The following is a 10,679-nucleotide window of genomic DNA, read 5'->3' as shown; positions in this document are numbered from 1 at the left end:
CTTTGGTTAGGCTTCCCAAAAGCTTTCCATAGCATTCTTTCTAAAAAGACTCTCAATATACAAAGTACATAAGCTATACTATATTTATCTACCTCTTCCACAACAGAAGAAAGGAAAAGGAATGGGAAATCAACATTTATGCTGTTTTTTATAAATATCTTATTTTATCTTCACGACAGCTATGGAAGGCAGGTACTATTACTGTCTCCATTTTATAGTTGAGGAAACTGAGACAGACAACAGTTGAATGATTTGTCCAGGGTCACATAGCTGGGAAGTGTGGCTCCAAGCTCAGTTCCCTATCCATTGTGCCATCTAGCTGCCAACACAAAAGATTCCTAAGTGCACATTGACAAATATTTCCAACATAATGATAAGCTCTTTGAGGAGGTCAGTACTTAAAAAGTTTTATGGGATGATTGAACAGTATTTCCCTTTCCCTTTCAAACTCCAGTATCCTAGCCACTCAATCAACATCTATATCTTTGGGTCTGCCAGGCCATGGTGGTGGTCATCATCTCCAAGAAGCAGCTTTGGTGATTACTTTCTGTTGAGAAACCAGAACCCAGATAAAAGAGCACCTGGTCTCTTGCTGTTATCAAAGCTAGAAACGTCCATCTCAGGGTTGCGTTTTGGTCCTGTACTCAGGAAAAGAAACACAGAATAGAGCCTTGGAATTCAATCTCAGGGTTCCCTGGCAAACTCTCCCTACCCCATGCCAATGGGCCCCAGAACTGCCAGGAATTGAGAAAAAGGATAAATTACCCCCTCCTCTCCTTGATGTGTGTCTGAGGGAGAGTCTCAAAGAGTCCTGATATGATCAACTAATGAGAAAAGATGAAGCCTAGGGGAAATAGTCTCTTTTTAGAAACTACTGAGTGAGACTTGGGCTGGGATCTATTGTTGACCGATGAGAGTCAGAGTGATTTGTGTTTAAGGCATCTTCTTTAAAAAAGAAAATCCAACATGTAAACCTCAATATATCTTATGAGGTTTTGGAGATCAAAATATATATTCTTTTGGGCAAAGAACTGGCAGGTAAGGGCATGAATCCCTTTGTGGATAGAGGGATGGGAGGGTGGGAAGGAAGGAAGGAAAATGCAATAATACTTTGATTTTCCATTTTAGATCCATCTAATTGTAAAAGATGAAAAAAAAAGAAAATGACAGTTATTAGAGGGGACATGGGAGAACTGTACATTAATGCATTGTTGGTGAAACTGTGGAATGGTCCAGTTATTCTGGAAAACACTTTGAAATTATATCCCCAGAGACATTAAATTGTGCATATCCTTCAGTCCAGGGATATTATTTTATGATTCCAAAGGAATCAAAGACAGAGAGAAGGGACCAATATGCATAAAAACATCAATAGAATTACTTTTTCTTGTAGCAAAGAACTGGAAACAAAATATGGGTCTATCAGTTAGGAAATGGTTGAACATATGAACATATAAACACAAGGAAATATTCTTGACAAGGAAGAAATGACAAATGAAATTATTAGAGAAGCCTGGGAAGACTTCTATAAACTGATACAAGGGCAAAAAGCATTGCCAGGAGACAATTATACCATAGTTTTTAAATATTTTCTATATGGTGGAAATCTTTGGCAATCTTCTATGGGCCTCTTTTCAGGATGCTTTTAAATGCATAAAACTATTGAAATAATTATCAAAAAAATTTAAGTATGACTCCAGATTGAGAATTCCTGATATGTGACTACTGCATTTTAAAGGAAAACAATTTTGAATGACTTAATTGCTAAGAAAGATCAATGCAATAACAATTCATGATTACAACATAAGACTGAGGATAAAGAGCATCTTCTCATTTTTTGGCAGGAGAGTGATAGATTGCGGAGGCAGAAGGAGATATACATCTTTAAACAATTCATATATGAATTTATTTTATGTGACTATTCTGATTTTTTACAAAGGAAGTTTTTTTTTGGTTGTTTATTTTTTGCAAGGCAATGGAGTTAAGTGGCTTGCCCAAGGCCACATGGCTAGGTAACTATTAAGTGTCTGAGGTTGGATTTGAACCCAGGTACTCCTGACTCCAAGGCTGGTGCTCTATCCACTGCGCCACCTAGCTGCCCCATGGAAGGTTTTTTTGGAGGGGGGAAAATAATGGAGAAAAATAGAGAGTAGTAGTAGTAGTAGTAGTAGTAGTACAATGGTATCAATAAAATATTTCAAAATACACAAAAAAGTTAAAAGGAAGGTCAGAGAAGACACAAATAGTATAGTGTTGGCACTGTTGTGATAAATTTAAAATATATTTAAAAACAGGTTATATTTAATAGTGATTTATAATTTTATATAGAATCTTTTGATATAGCTAGGTGATGCAGTGGAGAGAGTGCCAGCCCTAGAGTCAGGAAGATCCATCTTTCTGAGTTCAAATCTGGCCTCAGATACTAGCTGTGTAACCTTGGGCAAGTCATTTAACCCTATTTATCTCAGTTTACTCATCTGTAAAATTAACTGGAGAAGGAAAAAGTCAAATCCCTCTAGTATCTCTGCCAAGGAAACTCCAAATGAGGTTATGAAGAGTTGGAAATATATAAAGGTTTGGGACTGAATAACAACAAAATCTTTTTCTGTTCTTTGTATATGGAAATGTTCATTATTGTTGATACTCAAGAAATTCATAATAAAAAAAGAATCTTAAAATATCCAGGAATGGCCACATGAGGCGATTTTTAAAGGTCTCTGGATGCCATGAAGAGTTCTAACAGTCTATTCTGTGCAGTTCTTAGATGATTCCACAAATGACAGTCTTTTTGATGACTCAGCACTACCATAGGCAATAGGCCTGAAGATTATAATCACCCCCAAATACCGTCATTCAAATATAATGAATAGTATTTCACAAAGTTTCCATAGCTATTGCCTGTCTTATAAAGTCCTCTCCCAACCCAAAACAATTAGTTAAAAAAAAGAAAATAACAACTATAAAACCAGAAAATATTAAGGAAAACAAAAACAAACTTCTTTTCTCAGAGGCAAAATCCCCCAGAGCAATGATTTTTTTCTCCAACAGGGAATGAGAATTTAGGATTGACAGGAAATTTCCCACTTACCTTTGGATGAGAAATATAACTGTCCCAGGAGAAAATTCCTTCCTAGTTCCCTATAGCTCTTAGGAAAAACCATCTACTTCCCCAAAGGATCTCCTACCAGGGTAATCCAGATGGAGGTCTGGACAAAAAAAAAATCTCCAGTGGTTTCAAACACATAGAGGAAACAATTTTTCTCCAAAATCTCCATACAGGTACACATCTGAGCTTGTCTGGGGCTCATAAAATAGCATTATGTACTCAGAGGTGATATGTAGGCAACCTTTGGCACATGGGAGCCAAGCTGGATGAGATGTCAATCATTCAATGAGCCAGTGGATATATTTTGTATGTTCAGATGACTTGTTCCCTTACCCTTTGTGTGGGAGGAACTTCCTTAGTGGCTCACTCTTGGCTTCTAAATCTGACCTAACTTTAGGGTCAATTGTACTTTCTGTAGGCTGCCCTCATAGGACTAAAAAGACTGACTGCTGGCAAGATAAGTGCTACTCACCTCTCCTTGCCTCTGTTTTCTAATCTTCAAAGTAGGGGGAAACCTTAAAGGTTGTAGTCAGAATCAAATGAGATAGATGTTTTGCAAACTTTAAAGCATTATGTGAATATTATTATTATTATTATTATTCAGTAGGAGCTAAATTTTTGTAGATTGCAGTGATGGTTCAATGAAAATACATGGTTTCTACTCTCTTTTATTTGCCTTTATCAATTAAGTCCATACTACTTAACGCTAATCCTTCTATAATTTCTTGTGGCAATGAATTGTCTTCATAAATCCTTCCTTTTCTTTAAAAAGTGCCATTAAGATTCAGCCATTTGTTCACTTCTTTGTTGGTCTAATTAGTTGAGTCCATGTAACTTGCCCATGGAAGGTCTCTGATTCCACTTTTAGATCTTAGCAGTTCCTACACTTCATCTGTAAGTGAATGACTTTTGATTATATTTGACAAATCCAATGATATGAACCCATTGTTAGTTCTTACTGTGGTTCTATCATGTTTATTTTGTTTCAAAGATTTTCCTTAGTTTTTAACTTGGTCAGGTACTTGAAAACATGTTAATCCTTTCTTCTTTTTGACAAGAGTATTAATATTGCTGTGACTGTTTTAGGTGATGGACCCTGTATTTCATAAATACGTCACTAGTTTTTGTAGGATGCTTTCCAGATTTGTTGTGTCTATTTCATAGTCCCAAAAGTAAACATTAAGACTGTTATTGTATAGATATTAACTGCTTTACGTACATTCATCCCCTTCAGCTTTTCTTTCAAGATGCTAGTAAGTCTTTTGACATACATAACCACAAATATCTCCTTGGTATTTTTATGCAGCTAGATGATGCAGTGGATAGAGCACCGGCCCTGGAATCAGGAGGACCTGAGTTCAAATCCAACCTCAGACACTTAATAATTACCTAGTTGTGTGGCCTTGGGCAAATCACTTAACCTCATTGCTCTGCCAAAAAAGAAAAGAAAGGGAAAAAAAGATATCTTTATGCTTGGTGTGTCTTGCCTGGAGAAAAACAAAGTATCTTTATCACCTTTGCTCATGGTTCATTTAACCTTCTGATTCAAGCTCAAAGACAAACTCAATTTTTCCTTAGAAATACATTTAAGGGGGTGGCTAGGTAGTGCAGTGTATAGAGAACTGGCCCTGGAGTCAGGAGTACCTGAGTTCAAATCTAGCCTCAGACATTTAATAATTACCTAGCTGTGTGGCCTTGGGCAAGTCATTTAACCCCATTTGCCTTGCAAAAACCTAAAAAAAGAGAAGGAAAAAAAGAAATACATTTAATACTTGAGTCTAAAAAAAGCTTTTCATATAATTTGATATAACATTTGATATAATTTGCAAAAGATTCCCCCAAGATAAAACAGCTTTTTAATAAGTTATTCATAGAAGCCACAATTGAAACATCAAGTAATTAATAAGAGCAGTCTTCACTAATATCAGCTATCGGCTTAATCTGCCCCACCAGAAAGACACCATACTTTTTATCTTAACACTACTATAGTGGCAATGTCTTAAAAAGAGAACATTTTCCATATTTGCAGGACATGAATAAGTCATCAGTGTATAAAAGAATCAAAGGATTTGTGATAATCAAAAAAAAAAGTATAAATATTTTACTGCAGTAGGTTAGCAAATGTTTAACAACCAATTCTGGAGAAAAAAATGTGCATATAACACACTCAAGTTTAAACTTAATTATTAACATTTTATTTATCAGTTTCTTAAATTTAAAAAAATACAAAACAATAAATCAAGTTCTCATTTGCTTAGTTTTGATGTACAAATAAACTGAAAACTTAACCATCACAGCTGGTTCAAGTTGCTGTCAATTATTTTGGCACTTTTTGGGGCAGCCTGTTCAATAATTAACAAGTAGATGGTTGTTCTTTACCTCTGCTTGGGCATTTTGGCGTTCCTTGAGGTGATCTGTTGACAGCAGCAGGATAGAGCACCTGCTCTAGATTCAGGAAGACTCACCTTCCCGAGTACAAAGTCTAGCCTCAAGACACTTAACATGTCAATTGTTAATTCACTTGTTAGCTCACTTCATCCTGTTTGCTGCAGTTTCCTAATCTGTAAAATGAGCTGGAAAAAGAAAAGGCAAACCGTTCGAATATCTTTGCTAAGAAAACCCCAAGCGGTCACAAAGAGTCAGTCACAACTTAAAAGCAATTGAAAAATAAGAGGTGGTCTGTACAATAAGGAAAACCTGAATTCAAATCCTCACTCAGACTGTGTGACACTGAACAAATTATATTAACTTTTTTTTTTAGGTTTTTGCAAGGCAATTGGGGTTAAGTGGCTTGCCCAAGGCCACACAGCTAGGTAATTAAGTGAATTAAGTGTCTGAGACCTATTTGAACTCAGGTACTCCTGACTCCAAGGCCGGTGCTTTATCCACTACACCACCTAGCCGCCCCTCATATTAACTTATTGACAATTGCCTCTTCTGTAAAATGGAAATAGCAATAGGAACTAACTCAAAGGATTTCCATGGCCAAATGAGAATATATATATATGTGTGTGTGTGTGTACTTTGCAAAACTTAAAGAAGCCATGGGTTAACTCTTATTACTTTCATCTCTTTTTGATTCTTGGTCAAAATAGTGTTTTTTAAGTTTATAGACTTTTATAAATACAAACTCTGAATGCTCTATATAAAGTACCTAACTGGTCTATGTTCAAAGGGGCCATTGGAGTTTTATTTGGTAGTAGATAGGTGATACTTTGTTAAGAAAGGTAGGGTTAAGCTTGTGACTGAGAGGTGTTTTTGCTGGAAATTCATGAACCTCTATGAAGTGTTGAGAATCACTTCCCAGTTTAGTAGAGAGGCTAGACTTTCCATCAACATTCTTGACTTAACAGCCTTGTTCTTTATTTTATTTTGGGTGTGGAAGTTTTCCATTTTGCATTTGACCCAACTCACATTTTCTTTGGGTTGGGTTTGAAGACCATACAGATAAAATTTTCCATCTCTTCCTGATTCAGGATTCCTTCTCTCTGATTTGGATGCTTCATGAACTTAGATTTTTGGTTGGTACTTTTGTTTCTGTTATTTTGTGTTGCTTTGACTCATTGTATCCCCTTAATCTTCTGGCTTTTACTTTCCATTGCTGATTAAAGGAAACCAGACTTTCTGATACAGATTATCCAGATCAAATGTCATGTGAACTGGGTGATAGAGAAGTCTAGTTTTCTACTTAAACAAGTACCTACTAGATATTGATTCAAGATTACAGAATCTTTTGGCAGGCATTCCATAGCTTTGCTCCTGACAGAACGGAATTTGGTGCCCGTCTTCATGAGTATTCTTTTTTTTTTTATATTTCTACCTTTCATCAAACTATGGCTATAGATGCTGTGTATGTTCTTGTGTCCTGATAGGTTTCTACTGTGTGAAACATTCATTTTTTCATGGTGACATTAGCAAATCACAGCTTCTTTGAATGACTGTTTTAGTACATTAGACTCAAAAGTTTGAGGTAGATAGATAGAGAGCTGGGCTTGGGAGTCAGAAAGACTGGGGTTCAAATGTGGCCTCAGATTAGCAGTGTAACCCAGGGTAAGTCACTTCACTGAACCTCTGTCTGTTTTAGCTTCCTCACCTGTAAAATGGAGCAAACAGCACCTACTTTGCAGGGTTGTTGTAAGGATGAAATGAGAAAAAATAATAGATATTAGTTATTATTTTAAAAGGCCACTTCAAAATCCTAATCTATATCTATCTCCTCTGCTATTACTTTTGCTATGTTTCATTGATTTTCTGGAGTTTGTCTTAAATAAGCAATTCAATGACTATTTTTTTTTGTTTACTACTTGATTTGAGCTCTCATCAAATCTGTGTTTGAAGCTTATTATAAATTCCAACTGACATTTATATGGTACTTTAAAATTTACAAAAAAGTTTGACTTGTATTATTTCCATTTAATCTTCACCACAACCAGATGAAATGAGTGTTACTATCCCTATTTTACAAATAAAGACACTTGAGATTCAACATAAACTGTCAAGGTAACACAGAAGTAGTCGAATTCTGGTGTTTTCTGACTCAAAGTCCAGTACTTCATCTACTACACCAGGTTAAGTTCATTTTCTGTTTCTGTCAATATCTTACACTTTATGGCTCTTTTGGTAAAGCAAACAAACAAGAACTTCATTGAGTTTGGTCTAAAGCCAGAGATTATGTGAAAGTTTCTCTAAAATTGTACCTAGATCCATCCTGAATTGGTGAACTTGAGGGTCTAATATGCTCTAACATATGAGTTACATTTTAATAGAACAGGGATCTCACTGGTATGGATACACCTCCCAAAGGCAGGAGCCAAGAGCTTGATCAGAATGACATATCCTAGATACATTATCCTATACTTCTAGACACACTAGCCATTGAGAATGCTGTACCCTACCTACCCTTGGCTTGGGTAGGACAGCATACCTGGTTTTAGGAAATATAGCCCTTTTGAAATTAAAGCTAAATATACAAAAAAATAAGCAAGGAATATTCACCTTATCAAAGGTGGCATGGTACAGTGGATAAAGTCAGGAAAACTTGGATTTTTAGTATTTACTAGCCATATAACCATGGGTAAGTTAGTGTTTCAGGTAACTCTCCTTTATTAGAATTCAAAGATGATTTGTGAAAAGCTTTGGTGGCAAAAGTTTCTGCAGGAAGAATTCTAATTCTCTACACTAAAGAAACACAGGTCCAGACTACCAAATTTAATTTATTTTAGAGAAACACTCCAAGGTTCTACAAACTAGAATAAAAATAGGACTGTCAAGGTGGTATCTTCAAATTTTTCTTTAATAAACAAAAACAGAATTTAGGCTTCCTCCCCACATTACCTTCATTTATTAAACACCTACTATTTGTATGAACCTGGCAATATTAAGAGAGTGTCTACCCTTACAAGCATTACACCCTAGTATTGAAGAATAGATGATATTGTGCTCAAAGTACCTTGGGGTTCATCTGTGAAAACTGCCTTTAGCATCTATAGTATATTATTTTTATTATCCTTAGTGGTGGCAAATCTTCATCCATTGCCATATTTTTTTTAATGAAACAATCAGAAGTGAAGATTTTGGAGTGAAGTCTGATGAATAAGGTAGGTGATTGAGTTGATTTAGTGCAATTCCGATTCCTAAACAAACCAATTATAAAACAAAGATTTTAATTCTGAAGGCATCTTCTGGAAAGGCCCCAGAAAACAACCTGGTTTAGTGGGAAGGTCCTAGTTTTATAGTACAAGGACCTGGCTTTAATTCTGGCTTTTCCTATATAATCTAGGGCAAGTAATTTTCCTTCCTTGGTCCTCAGTTTCCTTATCTCTCTGTAAAATAAACATTTGAAATGATGGCAGTTTTCCTGAAGTTGTGTTCTTTCATTCACAAAGATGTCATTTTATTATCACAGTTGGTGTCTTATCCCTTTACTTGCATGATTTAAAAAAAAATTTTAGAGAGGGTCTAAATAATAAAAAATGTTTATCCAAAGAAGACATTCCTATGTAGGCATGGAACAGTTGGCACGGCAGAGCAGATAAAGTCAGGAAAACTTGGATTCAGTTTATACCTCTGATACATACTATTTATGCATCCATGGCTTTTTTCAGGTAAGTCTCTTTGTTTATGAGTTAAAGATGGTTTATAACATACACTGGTGGTCAAAAAGTCTCTATAACCAGGAAAGAGAGGTCCATCAATTAAGGAATGGAATATTATGTGTGAAATGATAAATGAACAATTTAAAGAAACATGGGAAGACATATGAATGTTGCAAAATTAAATAGACAATCAGGAAAGTAATGTATACCACTCACAAAAAAAATTAAAAACAACAACTTTGGATGCAATGGAATTATGATGAATAAGTTTGGCCCTCGGGAAGAAACGAGAAAAATATATATCTCCTTCTTTTTAGAAGATGGAATGCTGCATAAAATGTCACAAAATATTCAAAGTGTCAATTGATTTTGCTTAATGTGTTTTAGTTAGTTAATCATTGGTTCAGGTGTAGAAGGGGCAGTGAAAGTGAAACAAAAGAATGTCTCCTGGTTGTGAACTAGAATCACCATTCTGGAGAACGAAATGGAATATATACAAAGGGTTACAACTCTGCATATCCTTTGACCCAGTAATACCAGTACTATGTCTGGATCCCAAAGAGATCAAAGAAAAGGAAAGGGACCAATTTATGCAAAGATATTTTTAAGATCTCTTTTTGTGATGGCTAAGAATTGGAAATCAAGGGGATGCTCATCAATTTGGAAATGACTAAACATGTGGTAAATGATCAGGATGGAAGACTATTGTGCTATAAGAAATGACTATGGGGATTTTAGAAAAACTTTGGAAAACATGAACTGATGTGAAGTGAAGTGAGTAGAATCAGAATAACACTATACACAGTAATACTAATATTTATAAATTTGTATGTAAATGGGATGTTTCTAGCAGCTCTCTCTGTGTGGTGGGAAAGAACTGGGATTTGTAAGGATTCTCGTCATTTGGGGAATGACTGAACAAGTTGTGGTATATGACTGCTGAAAAACTACTCTGTTATAAGAAATGACAAGCAGGATGATTTCAGAAAAACCTGGGAAAACTTACATGGAACTCAGGTAAATTTGAGTGAGCAGAACCAGAAGAACATTATACACAATAACAACAATAATGTAAAGATGATCAACTATGAATGACTTAACTATTCTGGTCAAGACAATGATCCAAGAAAATCCTAAAGAACCCATGATGAAAAATGTTTTCTTCTTCCAAAGAGAGAACTAATGAACTCTGAGTGCATATTTTTTTATTTTGCTTGTTTTCTTTTTCAATATGACTTTGTATGAAAGTGTTTTGTATAACTTCACATGTATCATTAATATCAAAATGCTTGCCTTCTCAAGGAGGAGGGAAGGTCAGGAGGAAAGGAGGTAACTTGGAACTCAAAAGTTTGAAATAAGATTGTTGAATTTTTTACATGTTATTGAAAAATATTTAATGAAATAAATAAAAATGATTTTTTTACTTTTTTTAAAAATTTTTTTAGGGTTTTTTTTGCAAGGCAAATGGGGTTAAGTGG

General features: G+C 35.2%; 1 protein-coding gene across 2 annotated transcripts in view; it reads right to left on the bottom strand.

The window, feature by feature from the left end:
* Positions 1 to 5,344: 5,344 nt before the first annotated feature.
* Positions 5,345 to 10,679, bottom strand: part of CEP131 (centrosomal protein 131) — a 68,430-nt gene continuing 63,095 nt past the window's right edge. For both annotated transcript variants that reach the window (XM_074224933.1, XM_074224932.1), the window contains one exon: positions 5,345 to 5,679. The gene's annotated coding sequence lies outside the window, so the exon portion shown is untranslated. The remainder of the gene's footprint in view (positions 5,680 to 10,679) is intronic.

The sequence above is a fragment of the Macrotis lagotis genome, chromosome 2, assembly GCF_037893015.1.
Source record: "Macrotis lagotis isolate mMagLag1 chromosome 2, bilby.v1.9.chrom.fasta, whole genome shotgun sequence".
Lineage (NCBI taxonomy): Eukaryota > Metazoa > Chordata > Mammalia > Peramelemorphia > Peramelidae > Macrotis > Macrotis lagotis.
Note: the sequence above shows the minus strand (reverse complement) of the source record. Positions and strands in the feature narration are given on the sequence as shown.